Genomic DNA, 16,099 nt, shown 5'->3' on the forward strand with positions numbered 1-16,099 from the left:
TAATTTTTTCCATTCATTGGGTTATCATGAACACATCTTAATCCTGAAAGGATTAAAGAACAAAAACAAACATTTAGGAAAAAAAGTTTAAGGAGATAGGTAGCAGGGCAGAGTAAAAGAAATGCAATTACATGATGTGTGTGCGTTTTGTGTGGACTTCAATTTCAAAACAAAATCCCTTAGGTTGTGGTGACTGAAGAGAACGCTCTTAGTCATTCTCCAATCAAAATATTGCAGCTCCCAATTCATCTAATACTAAAAGAGAAAACAGAACTTGGACCTTGGAGGGGTTAGCATGTTATGTAGTCATGGATTAATTTGTTGTTTGTCACTAGAGGGGGATTTAAGAAAGTTTTTTTTAGAAGGTTTTTTTCTTTAATGTTTATTTGAGAGACACAGTGCGCATGCAGCACACACATCAGGAGAGTGATAGAGAGAGAGAGAGAGAGAGAGAGAGAGAGAGAGAATCCCAAGCGGGCTCCATGCTGTCAACACAGAGCTTCACACGAGGCTTGATCTCTCCAACCATGAGATCATGACCTGAGCTGAAATCAAGAGTCAGATGCCTAACCCACTGAGCCACCCAGGCACCCCAAGAAAGTTTTAAGCCAAATCCCTGTGAGCAGAGTGGCCAAACTGAGGCAATATTAACCTACAAATCTTACTCAAGGAGTATAAAATGTAACTGAAAAACATTTTTAAAAATGACTCTGAGGTAGAACTTTTCCAATTATAGTTAGTGACATGCATGCCGAGTTCTTTTTTGAGCATATAGGAAAAAAAATTATTGTGTTCTCTAAAGATCCTTTATGAATTAAAAAAAAATCTGCATCACTGTCAATCTAAACCTTGATTCTTCTTAATTTTCTTGTTTAAAGCAGGAGAGAACAGAATGACCATAATTCTTCATACAGCAAGATGTGCCTCACAGACAGAAGAGAGGGATAGCAGGATATATTGACCCCAAATGACCATTCTGCGTTCTGGTAAGGAATAGAACTTTGATATCTCAGCACAAACATAATCTTGCACACAGTAAGTGATCACTTTCGGAACTATAGCACCATCTGGAGTTTGTACTGCATTTGATGTGCTCCATTCTATACTTTATCTTTATTTTTCTTATAGTGGAGAAGAGCACAAAATTACGGCTCTGTAGGCAGTTTAGCTGCTGCTTACTATTAACAAAAGAGTCAATCATACAGTGTGGCTCTTAAATGAAGGCTGCTAGAATGGCAGATATTAGGCCCACTAATACCTGTCACTGTCTTTCATTGCTCTCGTTTCTCTCCCGCTGTATTCTTTACATCTTTTCATCCAATTAAGAGAACAAGTCTCTGTGAACGGAATTTAATTATTCAGTGGTTACTAGGTAACCTGTCGCCCGTAGCTTAAGAAGAGGATTTCACCTCTTCTTCCACTGCCAGTCAGTGGCCACAATACATTGGGGCAATGCTTGGCCTAAAGGCTTGGTAATCTCCACCTAATGTCCTTTGTTTACAAGTGGCTTCACCGTTACAAAGAAAGCAAAACAAAGGACATAACCAAATTATCAGTCTATCCTGGTAATATTTGTTCCACTTTAAAAGCAGAGTTTGGAGTTTTAACAATTAATGGATTTCCAGGAGGTTGCAGTGAAGCTCTGGTAAGAGCATGTAGAATCACAAACTACCATACACAAATCAATCAAAACAACTGGGTTTTGTAAAGCCACTGGTGAGAACTGTCCTTTATTGATGCCCTATCTAGTTTTTCTTAGGGATTCAATCTCCTCTCCTGTCATACTTTGTCTTTTAGGATATCTGCCTGCAATAGACTCCCCAAACACTTTGAATTATTAGGCTGAATGACACAAAATTGTTCTTTTATAAATCAGAAGTCCTCAAATATAGACAATGCTTTCTTTTCTTTTTAGTTTTATGGCTCGATTAATACAAATATGACATGCACATATCCTGTCTATTCATTTTCTTCGCTGCGCAGCCCGGCTTCAGGATGGGTGGCTCTGATGGCCAGCTGCGCTGCTCTTTCCACAGTGGCTTTGCGGTTCTTAGAGGAGACCTTGTGAGCAATCTCTGCACAGTAAGATTTGTCGCACATACAGCACTTCAAGCTCCTTGACCTTGTGGACTAGGAACTTCTGGAAGCCACCAGCCAGCATGCGCTTTGTTTTCTTGTTGCTCCCGTAACCAGCATTGGCCGTCAAGATCTGGCCCTGGAATCTTCTGTGCACCCTATTGTCAATGCCTCTGGGTTTCCGCCAGTTCTGCTTAATTTTGACATATTGGTTTGACTGGTGCCAGAAGAACTTCTTGGTCATCTTTTTATTTTTATTTTTTTTGAGAGAGAGACACAGAGAAATGATGCAAGTGGGGGAAGGGTAGAGAGAGAGGGAGAAAGAGAATTCCAAGCAGACTCCGCACTGTCCGTGCAGAGCCCAATGTGGGCTTGAACCCACAAACCATGAGATCATGAGCTGAGCCAAACTCTGACGCTTAATTGACTGAACCACCCAGGTGCCCCCCTTGGTGTTCTCTCTCTCTCTCTGTCTCTCTCTCTCTCTGTCTCTCAAGCTTATTTATTTATTTTGAAAGAGGCAGAAACAGCATGAGTGGGGAGAGGGGCAGAGAGAGAGAGAGGGAGAGAGAGAATTCCAAACAAGCTCAGCGCTGTCAGAGCAGAGCCCGATGCGGGGCTCGAACCCACAAAACCATGAGATCATGACCTGAGGTGAAACCAAGATTTGGACGCTTAACCAAAGGAGCCATCCAGGAGTCCCTTGATTCTCTTTTTAATTATCTTGGGCTTCACCAGAGGTCTGAGGGCAGCTGTACGGCCGAGGTGGAGATGGCTGTCACTCCAGCGCTGCCTGAGGAAGAGAGAGCCATCTGGTTTGACTTAATAACTTGAAGTTATTTGGAAGGCACAACTGGAAACTTAGATGTAGATTCAGGCTTCATTAATTGAGCAAGTAGGCTTAGGCCATAAATGTGGGGGGTTTTCTAACCCCCTCAGATATCCTCAATTTCTGACTTGACTTGGCTCAGATATGAGGTTTCTCATACTCTCTGTGAGTCCTTCCATTCCCTTGCCTGCAAACAATTATTCAGTGTTCATTATGTTCTGTGTTTTTAAACAAAATCAAAACTGACCAACAATATGAAAATGTGTTGTGAAAACAGCTTCTTGTCATGTAACATTAAATGTCCACTGAAGTTTTTACCCACAGGCAACCATAGGTTAAAGAAAAAATTTGTGAGTCAAGAAGTAAATCCAAGAGGCATTTCCCATACTGAGGGCACAGTCTAGAAATTTTGGTTGTGCTCTGGGAACAGAAAGACTTCCTCTGTGTCATTTATAACATGCGGAGTGGATGTTTATATATGATAAACAGACAAATAAGAGACTGAGTGATTCTCTGACCCTTCTTAATTTACTTTTTAAATGAGGCTGGAAGTGAACAAATATGTCTTCTTGCACCTCAGAAAATTTGAGGGCTAGAAGGATGCCAGTGATCCCCAAACCCAAACACCCAACTTGTAGAAAACACTACTAGAGCACAGAGAAGGTGAATAATTAGCCTATACAACTCAGCTTTCTGACTCTTAACTTAATGCTCATTCCACTAAATCAGGAAGCTAGACAATTATTTCAGTGACATTTCATTATGTACTTTTATGTACGTGCTACCTAAAATAATGGAAATTTTGTTTTCATATACAATCATGGACATATAAAATGGGAAAGGTAAATGAAACTTTGCTTAAGTCCTTTCCCTTAGGCAAACCTGTATCTAAGCTGTCTAAGATAAGTGTATGTATATTTTAAAGTCATATTTTTTCTAAAAGACTAACATATTTTATTCTTCCAAGATGAAATAGAACTCAGTTGAGCCCAGTTTTTCTCCTACCCTGAAGATGATTAATTTGCCATAATCTAAGAAAGACTATCATTGACATTGAGTTTAGGAACATTTTATTTATTATTTACTTATTTTATTTTGTTTTGTTTTGCTTATTCATTTACTTTGAGAGGGGGAGAGAGAGCAGGGGAGGGGCAGAGAGAGAGAATCTCCAGCAGGCTCCACGCTGTCAGCACAGAGACCCCATGGGGCTCGATCTCACAAACCATGAGATCCCAACCCAAGCTAAAATCAAGAGTTGGATGCTTAACCAACTAAGCCACCCAGGCACCTCAGGAAACTTTATACTAGAGATTTATTTCTGAGAAGAGGCAGCTTCTCTTTTTCAAGGATGGCAGAAAAGAACAACACTAATAACTTCCTATAAACTAAAAACTGTCACCTGTTATTTCAACCCTTAATTTATTAATGAGTTATTCCAACTCATTAATGAGCACTTACTATGTTTAAGACCCATGACTCTTCAACTCACATTTTCTTTTCAGATTCTATAATTCTCTAGCTCACTTATAGTGATCCTGGAAGCTGGACATTTATAGAGATATTATAAAGTGTCAGGTAAAATAGAATAGCCATTAAGTGTGTGTTGGAATCCACCTGCTTTTGAATCCTGGCTTTGCTGTTTCCTAGCTGTGTGACCTTGACCAAGGACTCCATTTCTTCGTGTATAAGATAGCAGAGCATAATAGTAGTGTCTACTTTATATGATTGTTGTGAAAATGATGAGAGGTAATACCAATAAATAGCTGACCAAAGTGCCTGTCTGGCTGCCATAGTTTGGTTTCCCAGAAGCAGACCCTAGGACAAGGATTCAGATACACATCGTTTATTTATGAGGTCATCCCAGTAAACACCAATAAGTGAGACAGAGAAGGGAAGGAAGCTGTAAAGGATTCTATCAATTAGTGCACAACTGGAGCTCAGTCCCTCCAGGGAACTCGGGAAACAGAACACCACAGAATTATCCTACTCAAGGGTGGCGAGCTGGGGTATTTATCCACCTTCCACCATCAGACCAGGTCTAAGAGCTGCTGGGCGGGGCCAGAGGAGCATGGGGTAGGGTATAATTCCTGAAGGGCAGGTTAAGTGGGCTTCTGTGTTCAGAGAAAGCTCTAGGCAATAAGGTGCAGGCACTCACTGTTGCAGTTGGGATTGGCATTGACAGGGTCCACTTCCCTGGTGACAGTAACCATTCAACATACATTTACTCCTTGTATTTTTTTTTTGTTTTTGTATTTTATTTTATATTTATTTATTTATTTATTTTACAAATAGTTTATTGTCAAATTGGTTTCCATATAACACCCAGTGCTCATCCCCACAAGTGCTCTCCTCCATGCCCATCTCCCCCTTCCCCACCACGTCCATCAGTCCTCAGTTTGTTTCTCAGCATTCAGAGTCTCTCATGGTTTGCCTCTCTCCCTTTCCCNTCCTTGTATTTTTAAACGTTGTTATCATTAAGTAACCTCTTGAGTTCTTTTCTTTTTAAAATTTTTTTTAGTTTTTAAATAGTTTATTGTCAAGTTGGTTTCCATGTAACACCCAGTGCTCATCCCCACAAGTGCCCTCCTCCATGCCCATCTCCCCCCTCCCCCCCACCCATGAGTCCTCAATTTGTTCTCAGCATTCAGGAGTCTCTCATGGTTTGCCTCCCTCCCTCTCCCCCACTATTTTTCCCCTTCTTCTCCCCCAGGGTCCTCCGTTAAGTTCCTCCTAATCCTCCTATACGTGCAAACATATGCTATCTGTCCGTCAACTGACGAATGGATCAAGAAGATGTGGTTCATCTATACAATGGAATACTACATGGCAATGAGAAAGAACGAAATCTGGCCATGTGTAGCAACATGGATGGAACTTGAGGGCGTTATGCTGAGTGAAATAAGTCAGGCAGAGAAGGACAGCTACCATATGTTTGAATTCTTTTCCACTTGCATATGACTGGCACAGAGAAGGGGTTTGTTGTGAACACCTGTTATTTTTGTCTGTCCGGCATTCTTTCCCTTTTCTTCTTGTGGGAAACACATCCCTTGTCCTTTGGGTGATGGTCTCCATTTTTCCTCTTTCCTAGTCCCCTCTCTTCTCCTGCCCCTCCTTTATCATAGGAAGGGGGAGTGTGACTCCAGCTTGGCCAGAATGTGTCCAGCCTGCTGGCTATGGGGATTGATTCAAAGATGGGCACAGAAACGGAGTCAGCATCTGGCCCTATCAGCATCTTCTCTGGGACCTAGCTGCTACAGCTATTAGCACTGACTTTCTGCTGGGTTTGCTGAGCTGGGAGATAGAGGTCTGCGCTGCTGACAGCTCTCTTGCTCTCTTTGGAAAGCACATGTACGACAGATAAGGGGAAACAGAAAGAGAGGGGCGGGGGGGAGAGAGACAGAGGGGGGAAGACAGAGAAAAACATCCTGAAGACATTATCTGAGCTCCCCCAATACAGCTCTGGTGGAAGTATTTGAACCTGACCTCCCAGTTATATGAGCCAATAAATTCTTTGCTGTCACATGCAAGGAAAGAATCCTAATGGACACATTTGTAGCATTTCATGCTCCAAAATTGTAGAACATCTTTTAACACCTCATCTTCCAAAGTAAATTCCCAAGTAGTTATAAAAGCTGCTAGCAAGATGGTGGAGGCAGGTATGTACTAGTGGTATCTTTATATTCTGGAATAGCCTTCCTCTCCTTTGAGGTTCTGGCATTTCATACTTTATTGCTCAGCCACAGCATTGGATAACTTTGGATTACCCCATGAGAAAGTTATTCCCTTGGCAATTCTTTCACTCCTAATTACATCAAGAAGAAAGTCTCCATGTGATCCTAATATGGCTTTAACACCTGTCATCTTAGCTAATCTTCCTTTTTTAACAAAGGCTGAAGTTCAGTTTCAGGCCATGGTATTTGAGGGCATCCTTCTTTGTCTTTGTGGTGCTTGCTTATGGCATCTACTACTATTTTTCCAATTATACTTGAGGTATAGTTTTTCTTTTAAAAATGTTTAATTTAAAAAGTGAGTAAATTCAAAGGAAAACTATATAGGAAACAAGAGTGTTTGATGATGTAACAATGTGGCGAAAGTCATGTAGGCAACACTTAAATGACTGGAATTTGGAAATCACCTGCTTTGTATAATGGTATCCCTGCTTCCAGGGTAAAAAAAAAGGGGGGGATTAGGTAGACAAGGCATCACTCAAATTTGCAGAGGCTGATGCTCTAGTGTGATTTTGATGAAAGGACAAAATGGGTTTATTGGGAAGTTTCAGTTTCACGTGGCGGTAAAAACACAGAGCATTTCAATTTTTCCAAGTCACTGCTTTTACCTGTGCTCTAATGCAGTCCCCTCCCACTGGGTCACAGGGGCTTTTAAGGACACTTCAGCCTGATTCTTTAGGGGTTTTTTTTGGTCATTTTCTATAATTAAAACACCTTCAGTTTTTAAGACTCAGTTCTGTCTATCTGAAAATGTAACCTTTTGTCAGATCTAAGTCTCTTTTCATCCTCTCCCCCAGCACTGGCCATGCTAGGAGGTTCTGATGGCTGGTATTGGAGGTGCCTGGCTGGGATCAGCTTTCACACACCCCTTCTCCCTACCTCCTCGTCCTGGCTCCGCTGATATTGAGGGGGAGAGAAAAAGGAATAAGATGGGCCAAGTTCCTTCTTTGATCTGATGTCTTTACTTATCTCCCCACAGGTGGTTGATGCTGTTCTTCTAGCTCTTTGTCTATGAACTCAATGTGGAGGAGTGGGGGCTCCAACATGCTCTTCTGATGGCGTCTCATCCCAAGCCGCTTCCCGGGATGTAGGTAATATGTTGCAATATTTGATTCCAAATGAACCCCACTGGTTGCATTTCTCGCCACTGTGTTAACACACCTGCCTGTTTGGCCGCTGCATTAGCAGTCCCCAGCCAGACTGAAGATCGCAGCCTCACTGACTTGCAGGTGTGCGGGGGTTACTTTTCTGTGCATTTTGGGAAGTAGAACCATGGGAACAGTGCAGGGGAGGGGAGTGGCCCCTCTCTGTCCGAACACCCTCCACCCTGCGTTGTCTCCTCAGTTCATTCCCTTCCGTCTGGATCACAGGGACCGGTGAGCAGATCCACTGGCTAGCATAGACATGTATGTAACCAGGGAGTGGAGTCAGAGTTCCCCTTTCTGGGGAACCTATGAATCCACCAATGAATGATCCTCTTGCCATCTTCCTCCCTTCGTTTTCAGGAGGGGAAGAAGCTCTCCTTCTTCTTTTTTTTTTTTTAAATGTTTTTTTTTTTTAATGTTTTATTTATTTCTAGGAGAGAGAGAGAGACAGCGTGAGCAGGGGAGGGGCAGAGAGAGAGGGAGTCACAGACTCTGAAACAGGCTCCAGGCTCCGAGCTGGCAGTCAGCACAGAGCCCGACGCGGGGCTCGCACCCACGAACCGCGAGATCATGACCTAAGCGAAAGTCTGACGCTTAACCGACTAAGCCACCCAGGCGCCCCGAAGAAGCTCTCCTTCTTCTTTTTTTTTTTTAATGTTTTATTTATTTCTAGGAGAGAGAGAGAGACAGCGTGAGCAGGGGAGGGGCAGAGAGAGAGGGAGTCACAGACTCTGAAACAGGCTCCAGGCTCCGAGCTGGCAGTCAGCACAGAGCCCGACGCGGGGCTCGCACCCACGAACCGCGAGATCATGACCTAAGCGAAAGTCTGACGCTTAACCGACTAAGCCACCCAGGCGCCCCGAAGAAGCTCTCCTTCTTCTTTTTTTTTTTTAATGTTTTATTTATTTCTAGGAGAGAGAGGAGGGGAAGAAGCTCTCCTTCTGATGACAGAAAAGAGAGGCACCAAATGGCTTCTCCTTATAAGAAGGGGTGATGACTCCACCAAAAGGTGATGACTCTTTTTTTTCCCCCTCCAATCATCTTCACATTTTCTTTTGGATGGATGTTTCCCACTGAATAATGGCTATCCAAAGAGATTAGGTTCTAATCCCTGGACTCTATAAATGTTATTTTATAAGGAAAAGAGATCACTGTAGAGGTGGTTAAATGAAGGATCTTGAGATAAGAGGGTGATCCTGGATGATGTGAGTAGGTCCTAAATACAGTCACAAGTGTCCTTGGAAGAGGGAAGTGGAAGGAGGTCACACAGATGGGAGAGAAGACAATGTGAAGATAGAAGCAGAGATTGGAGCATGTGGTCACAAGGCAAGAGATTGTCCACAGCCACTAGAAGCCAGAAGAGGCCAGGAATGGATTGTCCCCTTAGAACCTCCAGAGAGAGTGAGACCCTGCTGACATCTTGATTTTAGCCCAGTGATATTGATTTCAGACTCAGGCCTCCAGAGCTGTCAGGGAATAAACTTTTGTGTTTTAAACAGCCCAGAATTTGTTGCAGCAGACCTGGGAAGCCGATACAGTGGAGTAGGTCACTTTCTTCTGAAATGATGTCTCTCAATGACTGTCTTCAAGACAAGCGTTTCTCAGAAATAACAATGCAGGTACTCATCTCTTTTTGTTCTGATTTTGAATCTTGATTACAAGTCAGGGAGCCTAGAAAAAAAAATCTCACTAAACACTTAACACCATCCTGTTCCAAAAAGGAACATCACCAGGACTCCTGGGTGGCTCAGTTGGTTAAGCGTCCAACTCTTGATTTAGGCTCAGGTCATAGCCTCTCATTTGTGAGATCGAGCCCTGTGTCGAGCCCTGCGTTGGGTTCTGTGCTGGGCATGGAGCCTGCTTCATATTCTCTCTTTCTCTCCCCCTGCTCCTCCCGAGTTGGCACGCATGCTCTCTCTCTCTCTAAAAAAAAAACCAAATAAATAAAAATAAAACAATAAAGAACATCACCATTAACTCCTAGCATGGTCATTAAAAAAAATCTTGCTTTCCAGATAATTGAGAATGTTGTTTTTCATTGATATATATCAAACAAAAGATTATCTCACAAGTTATGCTAGAGGCTACTACTTGCTCCCAGTATCTATTTTCCCTTAAATAATAATTGCACTCCCAATTTTTGGTTGGGCCATATGAAATCAAAACATTTCTCGTCTTCCTTTGCAAGAAGGATTCGCATGTAACAAAATTTTTGTTAATGTGTAAAATAGAAGAGATGTATGCACCAGTAGGGATGTGTCCCTGAGGAGAGAGTGCCCTTCTTTTCCCCTTTCCTCCTTTTATTACTAGAATGTGGATGTAATGGAAGGGCCTGAAGCAGCCATCTGAGAGCATGAAGTGGTCCTAGAAATGAAGACAATGCTCAGTATAGTAACAGGCTAGATGGAGCATGAGTCCCTGACACTGTGGGGCTTCATACCAATCCTGGAATAGACCCAATAGACACCAATGCTGGAGTCAGATATTCCCAAAAGAGAGTACTAAACATTTGTATTTTCAATTATTCACTGTTATACATAGTCCTAACCGACCACAGTTAGGATTTTTGTAATCTTCAAGCTAGACTATGGAAATGGATCCTCTCAAAGTAACTTTATTGACCACTTGGAAAAGTCAATCAATTTGGCATGGCCAGAATAAAAATGTAACATGTTACATATGAATATTTTCTGTTGTATATGAATATTTTCATGGTTTCTAATAAGAGCAATTTGGGAACTGACTTGAAATGAACCAAACCTATATTCAGATTTTATATAAAGGTTACCATTTCCCCACTCTGTTCTCTGCTCTTGGGGCTATCCAGAGTAACTGTTCTAACAGTTCTGAAGGCTTAGTTTACGAGAGCATGGAAACATTGTAGAATGAAACTTTATGAGATCAGAATCTTCCCGCTGGCTGTGTGGTCTTGGCTAGTTGTGTGACCTTGAACAAAGCACATCTCTGAGCCTAGATTTCCTGACATTTATTTATTTGTTTGTTTGTTTGTTTCTTTTTTAATGATTGTAGATTTTTGAGAGAGACAGAAGGAGAGAGAGACAGAGACAGACCCAGACAGACAGAGCAGGGAGATGCAGAGAGAGAGGAAGACAGAGAATCTGAAGCAGTCTCCAGGATCTGAGCTGTCAGCACAGAGCCCGCACGGGGCTCGAACTCACAAACCACGAGATCATGACCTGAGCTGAAGTCAAAAGCTTAACCAACTGAGCCACCCCAGTGCCCCTCAGTTTCCTAACCTTTAATATAAGAGAGTAAAAAAAAATGCAATAAATGCTGCTTCTAGTACTTTTTCTATGAAAAACTGGGTATTTTTAAAGATAGCTTATTCCCTAGTGTTCTGACAAAGGCTAAACCTCTAAATTTTGGAGTTATTGTAGGACTTATGCTATCAAACTGCTTATGGAAATGGCAGATTTAGTGATAGTGATTTCACTGATATTTTTGTTCTTAGAAGAATATTCATGGTCTTAAATCACATTCAGACCCTTAGATTGTTGGCACTATCATCTATAAAAATTGAAGAGTTTCAGGGTGAGAAGTAAATTACTCTGCTTGGTACTTCCTTGATAGATTGGACTGAGACATGTTCTATCAAACCTGTAAGAAATTGATTTCTGTTACCCATTTCCATAAACATGTTTTTACACCCTCCTTATACCATAGCTCAATGTCTTCTAATGGTTATGGTCTAAACTAGAAATCACAAAAGCCTGCAGGGGTGGGCAGTTGACATAAATGTATGAGGACAATAGGTGCTCAGTCACTGGTACTGCTACCAGATATAACCACTGCTCAGGTACTTTGCCTTTTCAATGACAGACATAATCAAACTCATCCCCAGGCTATACATCACCCATAAGTACTAAGTGGTAACTCATGATCTTTAGGGATTGGTGACCCATTCTGACGGCTTATTTAGAATCTCCTAGGAAGCTCTGAAAAATACGATTCTTTGCACTCCCTCCAACCCTTAACGCCACCCTAGATTCTGATTAAATTTATTTTCAGTTAAGCTTGGGCTTTGGTATTTTTTTCCACATTGCCTCTGGTGATTCTCATGTCAGGCAGGTTGAAAAGCACTGATGATACGCTGTTAGAAGTTTCTTATACTACAAGTAAAGTGGTATAATACATTTGCAGGTAGATTCTCATTTAAAAAAAGATGCATCCTGAGGTTCCTGGGTGGGTCAGATGGTTAAGTATCCAACTTTGGCTCAGGTTATGATCTTGCTGCTCGTGGGTTCAAGCCCTGCACCGAACTCTGTGCTGACAGCTCAGAGCCTGGAGCCTACTTTGGATGCTGTGTCTCCCTCTCCCTGCCCCTCCCCTGCTAACACACTGTCTCAAAATTAAATAAACATTAAAAATTTTAAAAAAAGATGCATACTGTAAACCTAGGGCATCCAGTAAACATTTTTAAAAACTGATATAAATGACATCTACAGAAGTGATCAAATAGAGTCCTAAGAAATATTAGTGAACCTGGAGCGCCTGGGTGGCTTAGTCGGTTAAGCGTCCGACTTTCGCTTAGGTCATGATCTCGCGGATCGTGGGTTCGAGCCCCGCATCGGGCTCTGTGCTGACTGCCAGCTCAGAGCCTGGAGCCTGTTTCGGAGTCTGTGACTCCCTCTCTCTCTGACCCTCCCCTGTTCACGCTGTCCATCTCTCTCTCTCCTAGAAATAAATAAAAATTAAAAAAAAATTAAAAAGAAATATTAGTGAACCTGACACTAGACAGAGAAATAGAAGAGACAAAGAAATGTTGGAACAAATAGAAAAGAGCTAGTAAGAAGGTAGATTTTAATCCATTTTACATGTGAATGATCTAAACACTAATTAAAAGACAGATGATCAGATTGGTTAAAAAATAAGACTCAAGTATATGTTTCTTTTCTTTCTTTCTTTTTTTAAGTTTATTTATTTATTTTGAGAGAGAGAGAGAGAGAAAGAGGGAGAGAGAGAGAGAGCACAGGAGAAGGACAGAGAGAGAGAGAAGGAGAAAGAGAATCCCTCTTGGGGCTTGATCTCCATGACCCAAGCCAAACTCAAGAGTTGGACGCCTAACCAAATGAGCCACCCAGGCACTCCTATGCTTCTTTTCTGATCTCAACAAGCTGATCCTGAAATTATACAGAGAAGGGACAGAGCTGGAATAGCTAAAACAGTTTTGTAAAATGAAAACAAAATTAGAAGTCTCATGTTACCTTATTTCATGACTTACTATAAGGCTACAGTAGACTAGACAAAATGGCGTTGGTGAAAGTTTAGAGCACAGATAAATGCAACAGGAGAGAGTTCAGAAATAGAAAATCACTGCCTTTTTTTTCTTTTATAAAGTTGCAATGGCAAGTCAATGTAGAAAGAATTGTCCCTTCAACAAGTGGTGCTGGAAGATTTGAATGTCCACCTGTAAAAAAAAACTAATCTAGACATTTATCTCATACCTTTTACAAAAATTAATTCAAAATGAATTCTAGACCTAGGTATAAAACCCAAAGCTATAAAACCTCTAGGAGAAAACTTGCCTGATTTGACAAAGCATGACACCAAAAGCATTGTCCATAAAAGAAAAAATTTTGATGAATTCCAGTTTGTTAAAATTAAAAATACTTGGTCTGTAAAAGATACTCTTAGGACAATGAAAAGATAAGCCATAGACTTGGAAAAAATACTTTCACATCACTATCTGATAATGTTCTTATCTACAGAATATATAAAGAACTCCTAAAACTAAGTAATAAAACAAACAACCTGATTTTTTTTAGATGGGAAAATGTTCTGATTATACACCTTAGCAAAGAATATGTAAGGATGACTCACTTCTATTTGAATGGGGAAAATAGTAATTTTACTGTGGGGAAATCTTTCTTTTTTTAAAAATTTTTTAAATGTTTTATTTATTTCTAGGAGAGAGAGAGAGAGACAGCGTGAGCAGGGGAGGGTCAGAGAGAGAGGGAGTCACAGACTGAAACAGGCTCCAGGCTCTGAGCTGGCAGTCAGCACAGAGCCCGACGCGGGGCTCGAACCCACGAACCGCGAGATCATGACCTAAGCGAAAGTCGGACGCTTAACCGACTAAGCCACCCAGGCACCCCTGGGGAAATCTTTCAGATACCCCTTCACCAAGTGGTCTCCAGTAGTAAGTCCCAGTGATTACACCAGTAATAAGTCATGTCGATACAATGTACCTCCTGAAATAATGCAATTCACCTGTGTGCTATTTTTTTCCCCTTGGATCTGTAACCTTTGTCCAATCAGGAGAAAACACTAGACAAACTAAAATTGAGAGAGACATTCTAGAAAAATATATTACAAGCACTCTTCCAAAGTGGTGAGGTCATGAAGTGCAAGGAATACAAAGGAAATGTGTTGGACCAAAGGTAACTAAGGAGATTTGATAACTAAATGAAGGATCTACCTGTAGCTCCCGGGATTGGATCCTGGAACAGAGAAATGACATTAGTGAAAAAAACGTAGAAATTCTAAGAAAGTCTGTCATTTAGCTAGTGGTTCTGTATCAATGTTAATTTCCTAGTTTTGATAATTATATGATAGTTATGCAAATCATTGATGTTAAGGGGAGTTGGGGAAAAGGTAGTTGTGAATTCTTGCAACTCTTCTCTAAGTTGAAGATTATTTCCAAAAAAAGTAAAAAAAAAACCCCACAAAAAACCAAAAAACTTTACTCAGGTTAGCAGGTTTTATCCCACTTCAAAGATGAGACTACTGAGGCAGGAAGTGATTAAGCAACTTTCCCTAATTTTAATGAGTGCCATATCTAGTGTTTCAACTCTGGTCTGTGTAACTGTAAAGCATGCCCTTTTTCATTACCCAACTATATTTTAAATCATGTTTCCCCAGTTTGCAAGCTTATAGGACAACTTTTTTGTTTTAATTCCAAGGTAGAGGTGAACCTTTGTATTCCCAGCACCTAGCAAAATGATTTCTTTAAGGAATGTGTCCAATAAACATTTGTTGGTTAGGATAGCATTTCTTTCCTCAAGAGTGTGAGTTATCAGGGCACCTGGATGGCTTAACTGGTTAAGTGTCCAGCTCTTGGTCGGACTCAGGTCATGATCTCAAGCTCCATGTCAGGCTTTGTGCTGGGCATGGAGCCTGCTTAAGATTCTCTCTCTCCTTCTCCCTCTACCCCTTTCCTGCTGTGTTATGTACTCTCTCTCTCTCTTAAAAAAAGAAAAAAGGAATGTAAGTTTTTTCCTATCTTCACAGAGACATTTCCAAAGCATACCAACATGCTACTTCTAATGGCCCGATGTGTTTTCCCTCATCTTTCCTCAGCGCAGGGTCAGTTGTTAGGGAGCAAGCAGTTGGGGAAGTTAAAGGAAAGGTGATCAGAAAGGCAGCCAGAGCTAACACATTCAGAGTGAGCCTCATGCATTCTTTCTCTGGGCTCTTGCATACTCTATAATTCAGGGTATGCTAACTGCTGTAACAAACCTCCCCCACCTCCCTGTCTACCTTTCAGCTGCCTGATAGTATAGATGCTTATATTTCCTTTCCATAAATTCCAATCAGTGGAGCCTGGGTGGCTCATTTGGTTAGGCGTCCGACTTTGGCTCAGGTCATGATCTCGCGGTTCGTGGGTTCGAGCCCCGTGTCGGGCTCTGTGCTGACAGCTCAGAGCCTGGAGCCTGTTTCTGTGTCTCCCTCGCTCTCTGACCTTCCCCTGCTCACTCTCTCTCTCTCTTTCTCTCTCAGAAATAAATAAAACATTAAAAAATAAATTCCAATCAACAGGAGTATTGGTACTGGCAAGCTTAGCTCCACAGAATCATTCAAGGGTCTGGCTTCAAACAAGGCTTCATGGCTCCTTGGGCATGGATATTCACCTGGCAGATGAGGGAAGAAAGAGGAGAATTACACATGGAAAATTTAAAGGGCCAGGCACAGAGGTGCCCACATCACCACCGCTTACATCCCATTTGCCCTATTCTCAAGGGAGGCTGAGCAGTAGAGTCTAGCTACGTGCACGAGAAGAGGTTATGGGTTTGGTTGTTTACATGCCTGTGAAAGTCGTTTGTAGGGACGGGCTGGACTCAGCAGTCAGCATCACAGCAGCAACTACTAAAAGCAGACTCCGACAGCCAATCCCTCCGCCTCAGCATTGGTTGGAGAAAATCTCCCACTTCTTTGCTCTCTGTTGTGTCCTCCTCTGCTGTGCCCTGTGCATGAGCAGCTACTGACGACAAACGCATGGGAACCAGTGGACATAAAAGAGAACAAAGCTGCCCTTGTTCCTCTAAACCCCAGCTGTCAGGGCACATCTCTAATACCTCAAA

At 41.8% G+C, this 16,099-nt stretch overlaps 1 long non-coding RNA gene and 1 pseudogene across 3 annotated transcripts in view; one reads left to right on the forward strand and one right to left on the reverse strand.

Moving 5' to 3' along the window:
* Positions 1 to 16,099, forward strand: part of LOC144245554 (uncharacterized) — a 28,524-nt gene that overhangs the window by 3,284 nt on the left and 9,141 nt on the right. For 2 of the 3 annotated variants that reach the window (XR_013339294.1, XR_013339292.1), the window contains exons 3-4: positions 882 to 986; positions 7,613 to 7,724. This is a non-coding gene — a long non-coding RNA (uncharacterized LOC144245554). Of the gene's footprint in view, positions 1 to 878; positions 987 to 7,612; positions 7,725 to 16,099 lie in introns of all 3 variants that reach the window. The other variant, XR_013339293.1, reaches the window with a different exon arrangement.
* On the reverse strand, positions 1,960 to 6,253 carry LOC144245435 (large ribosomal subunit protein eL32 pseudogene; annotated as a pseudogene).

This window comes from Crocuta crocuta, unplaced genomic scaffold (assembly GCF_008692635.1).
Source record: "Crocuta crocuta isolate KB4526 unplaced genomic scaffold, BGI_CrCroc_1.0 scaffold299, whole genome shotgun sequence".
In the NCBI taxonomy this organism is placed as follows: domain Eukaryota; kingdom Metazoa; phylum Chordata; class Mammalia; order Carnivora; family Hyaenidae; genus Crocuta; species Crocuta crocuta.